The following is a 7,624-nucleotide window of genomic DNA, read 5'->3' as shown; positions in this document are numbered from 1 at the left end:
TTTTAAGTTTAAAAAGGGATCCTTAACTCAGGTGTGGTCTTTACAACATCATGCACATTTTGAGAAACAAACTGGAACAGTGTTGACAGGTGAAATTCCTTCGTCTCTGCACTTCAGCCGTATTTTCTGTACACGGAGGATGCAGCGCGGCGGTGTTGATGGTCGAGGATGCACAGGGATGTAATAGGCCGGATTGGACACTCAATGCACACATATCTGGTGGAAGTTCTGGGCGACAATGAACTGACACAGAAGAGAAGAAAAACCCTCTCTGAAAAGCCACAGAGTACAGTGGAGTCTGGACTTTCTGGTAGACTGAACCTTCGTGATCATTCAGTGGCCATTTATTTCTGGGTCCATCTCAGTAGACTGAAGAATTCAGGATGGATATTAACACTTTCCCCGCCAGAGAATTCTAGAATGGTTGCCAGCCAGCGCCAGCCTTTTTCACCATTTTCACCAATCTTTCAAGACCCACAGAATATTTTGTTCTTTGAATATGTAAATATTGAATACATCAAAAGAAAGATCAGAGCCTCTGCTTTCATATACAAAAAACTATTTCATTCAAACTTCATTCAATCTTTTTTTATCAGCACTTGATATCGGCCATTTTCACAAAAAAACAACATTCCGGACAAAAAGCTGAGAAAACAGCACTTTTGTAAAACACACTTATTTTCGAGAAAAAAATGTGATTTTGAGTTTACATTTGGATTCTTTTTGCTTTCATTTGACAACGACAGTTATATTTTAAAATAAATAAATAAAAATGATTACATAAAATTATACATTTTCTTTGAATAGTGTAGCACTACAACATTTACAAACTATATTATACATTTTTCTTCTCTTATACACTCAGAAATACTTTGTTTTTACAAACACTTAAATATTATTATTATTTGCAGGTTATAGTAAAACATTAGTTGAACAAAAACCTGATCAAGAAGAGAGACAATTGTGTCTCCCATGTTCTAACAGTACCCTGTGTCAGAATCGCAAAGGATGTAGGATTTGAACCCATATTTGACAGGTTTTTGGGGATTGTATACCCTGAACGCTAGCCGTCCACGCCACAGAAGCATACCCTCATCAATGCAAATGTTGGTGTTAGGTTGATACATTTGACTGAATTTAGATATAAGGTAATATAAGACAGGGCGGACTTTGTACAACCTGTCAGTGCTATTTGCTGGCCTTGATTCATAATCATTGGAGTGTAGAAATCTCCATATGATTTCAAATCGGTTGCGGGACATGACCTTGTTGAAGTAGGGGGTGGCCAAAATGTCATCTGTAGACCAGTACATTTCAAGGTCAGGCTTACGAATGATATGATCAAGAGCAGCAGCATCATTTAGAGGTCCAGGATTCTCAGTGAAAAGAAAGTCTTTTGGCTGCCAGTTCATTTCTTTCCACATCAGATTACCTGGACCAGGACCTGCACCTGGCTGGTTTACAGGCCTCTAGCTTGGTCACCAGGTACCTGACCTCCACCAAGCCCTTCAGATCCACAGGTCCGACCTCTGCCTCTTTGCTGTGATCGACCTGTAAATAATTAGAATGTCAATTTTTTTATTCAACAGTGTGATGTGCACAAAGAGAGGAACGTTATTTTTCGGCCTCTTCATATCATATCTTACCTCTTTCACCTTGGGTAGTTCTGTATAAAGGACACCTGGGCCTTGAATCCCTGGACTCTGTGTAAAATGACAGTAAAATGTCATAAAAATATTAATTTGGTAAATAGTTTGTGTACAAAATGAAAGATAAATTATTTCTTTTTTATCTTCTCTCACAAATTAGCAGATGCTCTTGTCTTGTAGTATCTAATAATCATACAATCCAAGTAACATACTATCAAACTAAATAAAATATGGTATCATGACTCACCTCTTGCACCTACGTGTATGTCTGGACCTTGGAGACCTGAATCTTGGAGACCTGGACTCTGTGTCTGGAAATTACAATAAAAAGTCCGACAAAAATTCGTTTGGTACATAGTTTATGTACAAAACTGAGGGATATGTTATTTCGATGTCACGTTATCTCATGAATTAGCAGATGCATATGCTATCACGGTGAATCAAAAAATAACGTGATCATATCTTACCTCTTACACGTCCTGAAGGTCTGAATGTAGGTCTTGAATCCCTCCATTCGCTGTCGCCGCTGCTGTCTTCATCCAGATCAGTTTCACGGAGGTCAAAAAATGAATTATCAGAGTCTGTATCGATAATTAACTCTGTAGCTTCCGCAGCCGAATATCTCCTTGCTGGCGCCGGCATGTTTGCACTGTTCAGCTTTTATCTCATATCTATACGGCTAATGTTTACTTTTAGGGACGAAGAAGATGTTGGTTTTTTTTCTCTACTTTCCCGCGGGTGGTCTTGTTTGTTGGTTTTTGACCCCACAGTCCTGTAACTTTTTCACAACATCCGTCAGAGCGCCCCCTATCATATTTCACTGAAAACACAGATTGACGGAAAATTCCGTCAATGGCGGGGAACGGTTGGGTTCGAAATGACGGAAAATTCCGTCAATGGCGGGGAATGAGTTAACTTTTTGTGCAATATGGTTTGGGTGCATCCTTCCAGAAAATGAGTTGTATTTTAATACCCACAAAGCTGTGCGAAATTAAATGTGAAACATAACATGCAACTCCAAATCAAAACAAACGAGGAAGGATGTGGCCAGTTTGGATGAAGCACCTTTCAAATGTTTAGATGCTAAATTGCTTTCATGCTATGTGAAGTTTTGTTTTATTTACTGAGCCATTGTGCAGATCACATCAGCCTGCTGTGCATGCAACTGTAGGTATTAACAGTATGCAGCAGAGTTAGAACTGTTTAGGCACTTCAATTCGGAAGCACCCAGATACTAAATAGAGTAGTCAAACAGGTCAGGACAATGTGGGCGATCAAAATGGAGGGAAACCAGACGAAGGATGGAAGAAACCTTGGGACAAAAACTACAAACTAAAACAAGAAACACTACAGGCTGGTGTCAGATATAAAACAGTGCATGGGTATGGGGAACAGTTTAAACAGTAGGTGACACAAAAAGCAACAATTACAAAAGTAAACAGGAAACACTAAAACCTTAGAATATTACATTAAGAAGAAAAGAAACACAAAAGGAAAACAGGAACACAACAATGGTGAAATGACAAAGTAAAAAAGGAAAAAATGCACCAATGACCTAACCAATGAGAGAAAGACTCAAACTCAAGAAGGTGGCAGTTTTGTGCAGTGAGGCCTAATGAAGAGGATTTTCTTGGTTGATATTTCAGCTTTAAAGTGCAGTTATCTACTGACCCACATGAACAAAAAACACAGAACAAACATCCCTGGCAGGAAATGTGTTCCACTCTTCCCAGCATCAGTTACCTCAGAGTTGGATAATAGCATGCAGCGCTGTGAAATGTTCTCTGCAGTGAGCTTTAGCTTACTGGGTTGGCAGGAGTGCACTTAAAAACAGTGAAATGGGACTTTTTGTTTAGGTGTGGAGACAAGATCGACCCGGGGAGAAGGGCCAAGAGAACAAGAGCAGCACATGTTTAAAAAAGGGCATCCCTATTACGCAATTTCCTCTGCGTGCAGTTATCTGAGTGTTTAAATAGTCTTTGCAACAACAGGAGTTCCTGCTTGTCACTGATTAGTAGTAGTTAGTACTGAGTAGGATGCTCCAATCTGGTTTGTGTTTAACTCATGAGCAGTCGTTCCAGTGCATGTTTGCATGTTTGATGATGATGGAAGGGTTTTATTCAAAGTGGAAGCTTAAGCTCCTGTCAGCTGGTGACAGAAATAATGTGATGCACGTTGTTGAGACAGAGCCTGAGGTAAACAGGAACTCCTTGAAATGTCACATGTACAGATCACAAAGAGGTAGAGAGAGAGACGTGGGGTGGGCCACACTGACTTCTACAGTAAGCGCAGATGCTTTAGCTTACATGATCAACTGCTCCACCCCAAACTCTGAATAGATTCATGATTGCAACTAACGAGTGCCGCTCAGGGGCGTTACAGGACTGCCCTGCGTTGACTACATTATTTTGGGCAAGCTCATCACAGTCACAGACTCCCAGGTCCTTTAGCACTGCACGGACAGCTACCATGGAAACACAGGACATTTAAAATGGCTGCATCTGAGGAGCAAAAAAACTCAGCATAATTAAAATCTTATATACATGCTATCCAAACATTTAGTGGATATTCCAAAAAGAAAAATGAAAAGAAAAGGGTTGATTTAATGGGCCTGGTAGCCTGTGGTGGTTAGAGAGCGCGCACCATGTACAGAGAATTAGTCCTCATGAGCGGGTGGCCCTGGGTTCAAGCCTGACCTGACCCTGGCTCTGTTCCTGAATGTCATTCCCTGCTCCCTCTCTTACCGGTTTATGTCTCTATCCCCTGTCCTGTCTCTGGAATAAAGGCATTAAAAGCTCCCAAAATAAATCCTCCAAAAAAGGAAAAGGTTGATTGAGGTCAGTGTTCCATTAAAAACCATGAAATATGAATGTTTTTAAAGGAGTTATATAACTTTAAAAAATGAAAGCAACATGTCACCAAGATGGATCTATTTGATCGACTTAACCATCCACAACTGTGTGCTGTAATTTGCTGTGTAATTGTATTTTAATCATATTTGACCAACCACATAAAGAAATGTCAAGAATAAATACACAATCTTTCATAATCTCGGTTTCAGCATCCTGAGTTCACGCAGCACCAGCCTGATCCAGCTCTGGCGTGACAAGGAACCCTGCAGGAGGTCTTCTCTGCCAGCTGTCAACTCCGTCTACATCTGCTCCCCTCTGTGTCAGGACAAGGGACTGGAGAGATGAGGCAAACACAGTAGGTTGGGTCACTGGTTTGGTTTCTCTCTGAAAAACACAGTCTAATTTGAATTATCAATTGTAGTATAACGATTTTAACATGGTACTGTAAATGCTTTCACACCACAGCTCACAATTGCACACTGATGATAACATTTTCTCTGTGAAGTGACCATCAGAGGTAACTAATCCATTCATACAGACTCACATAAAAGTGTTGTGTCAGGCATCATCACGTCGTCATACCTTCATATTGTTGATCAGCGACATTCAGATTGAAGGCCAAATGTCAAGAGGCACACGTCAATCGCAACATAATTAGAATCAGAATCGGTGATTATTGCCGAGAAAATTTACACAGGCAGGGAATTTGACCTTGTGTTTGGTGCAAAACAATTAACAAGGAAATATATAACCATAGCTTCTGTTGGTAGCCAATAAGGTACAAATACTAATGGTATTAGAAAATATGTAACAAGACAACTCAATACGAAGCAACTTAAAGAGGCTTTCTGAATGAAGCTGTGGAAGAGGCTGCAACATCATGTGTCCATTAGTTGTGACTAATCCCATTCCCCAGAGACACATCAGCCATGTGGCTGCAGGATCTGGGGTCGAAACCCCGACCTTCAGGGTCGAGAAACGACCAACTGTACCGCCAACAAAAGATGAATTAAACACTGCAAAATGGTTGATCTACTTTGTTGAGTCACAATCTGGATGAAGGAAACAAACATGTTGTGAATGTTCCTTATCCTGGCCTTTTACATTTTCCTGATTCCCCATTGGATAATTTTTCCTGCAGGTATTATAAAAGGCTGTTAGTTTAACTTATACCAATTGTTTTCAGGTGCATTATCTGAAAAACTAGTTTATGTAAGGACCGTCTCCCCATTTAGTGTAATGCTGCACACAGGATGTTTGGCTCAGTTCTCTGTATCGTGTACGATGTTGTGATTGTGCATAACATGGACACTTGTAAAGGCAGTGCCCTTTGGGTCCTGAGGCATCGGCATATTCTATTATTCCACTCTATTCTATTCTTGGCTCTTTTACAGCTGCACTGTCTCTATACTTTTCCAAACGATGCACTCTCAGCTCACATCAAAGCTGCCATTTCTACCCTGTGGAGAGGAAGGAGGGAAATTATTTATCACTCAACTACATGAAACATTGTTTACACTGTGTTATTCACGCTGATGGGTTTGGCTTCCACAGTGAAGCAAGCCTCTTTAATTTTCTCAGACTGTCTTCCATTTCTGGGTGGCAATGGAATCGTGCCAGCAATATTTATTGCTCCCCACCATCCCCTTTTTTCACCCACCAACTGCTTAGGTAAATAATGTTTCAAACTGCTGCTGAAGACCAGAATGGATCCAGAATCAGTTTAGTTTCTTATGATGAGAAAGAAATAATATGTGATTAATTAGACAAATTCTCACCCAAATCTTTTATAGAGCTGCAGACAAAAGCTGTGATAGAAGCACTAACAATGTGTCATGCCGCTCAGCTGACACCTACTCACAATCAGCATCTTCGTCTCTGACACTGTGAAGGTGATTAAAATGTTTCTCTGGGTGTTTGCTGCTCCCTCACATCCTCTGGATAACATCTGGCTTAGTTAACAATGAATGTTACGGAAAAGTTGTGTATGGGAACATTTTTGACTTTGGTTTTTAATCCAGAAATGTGTCAATTTTAAAAATGCATGCAAAAGCCCAAAAAATGTGCAACGAAAAAGAAAATGTGCTACCAAAACCACAACTCATGTTTTACCATCCAACGTGCTAAACAAACAAGGAATGCAAAGTCAGAAATACTCCAATCCAGAGAAAAACACTGTAGATCAAGTCTTCACAAAGGAAGTTCTCTGCACTTGTATGTGGAACAATAGTACAGGTTTATTACAGTTTTGTCTACTGTGAACACACTAAAATGACACACATAGCACTACTATTTCAACTGACACACAGAGAGCAATACCTCTTCTTGAGTCTCCAAAAATCTAAACACATTTTCTGCTTTAAACACATTTTGCAATTCAAAATGGCACTTTTTAAATGCATTGAACGCAGTTCTCCTTATACGACACAAATCTAACATAAAGTCACATTTGCCATTTCAAAATACACTACAGTACATGAGCTAATTGGACAATTGTTATGATTATGCTTGAGGGCAGTCTCTTCCGGGGTCTTTGGCAGTGGGTGTTTGGTAGGCGGAGAGGTAGGGTCAGGACTGATATCACAACTGGGGGGGAGGTGTAGTGGCTGGTCGGAAACCTTAATAAGCAGCACCTGCGGAGGAGCCTGCGGAAGGAGATTCAACGAAAGGGACGCCAAGACGCCTGAAAGGAAAACTCAGTGACCAGATGAACAATTGTTTTTTTTAATATCACACCACGGGGGACTTTTGTTTTGTGCACTATCTTGAGCGGACACCCAGGAGGAAAGCGTGAGCTGGGGGAGATAAACACCACCGGGTTGCGGCCCGAACGTGAAGTGGTCAGCAGATCGGTGAGTCAGCCAAATGCACCCCCCCCCCCCTCTTTTCCAGACAGGACCAAATAGCACACATGAGAGAACTTTTAGGTACACCCTCACGTAAGCACAGCACGTAAGGAGAGATAGGCTATGAGGTTACGGGCTCACTGGGCTAAACAAAGCAGGCTTAAGGTAGCCTGTAGCTGTGAGTGGTGAGCCCACATAACAACAATATATGTGACTACCTGGCCAAACATCTCAGTGCTTACAGTTTTTTACACTCAAGAAGCAAAACATGGCTCAG

At 40.9% G+C, this 7,624-nt stretch overlaps 1 long non-coding RNA gene across 1 annotated transcript; it reads right to left on the bottom strand.

Annotated features, from left to right (window-relative positions):
* Positions 1 to 1,500: 1,500 nt before the first annotated feature.
* On the bottom strand, positions 1,501 to 2,334 carry LOC306827668. The gene is made up of 4 exons (XR_013779658.1): positions 2,117 to 2,334; positions 1,897 to 1,960; positions 1,647 to 1,703; positions 1,501 to 1,551 (listed from the first exon to the last, which is right to left on the bottom strand). It is a non-coding gene; the product is annotated as an uncharacterized lncRNA (long non-coding RNA).
* Positions 2,335 to 7,624: the final 5,290 nt, after the last annotated feature.

The sequence above is a fragment of the Symphodus melops genome (assembly GCF_947650265.1).
Source record: "Symphodus melops genome assembly, chromosome: 8".
Classification (NCBI taxonomy): Eukaryota; Metazoa; Chordata; class Actinopteri; order Labriformes; family Labridae; genus Symphodus; species Symphodus melops.
This window is presented reverse-complemented; position numbering and strand designations above follow the sequence as displayed.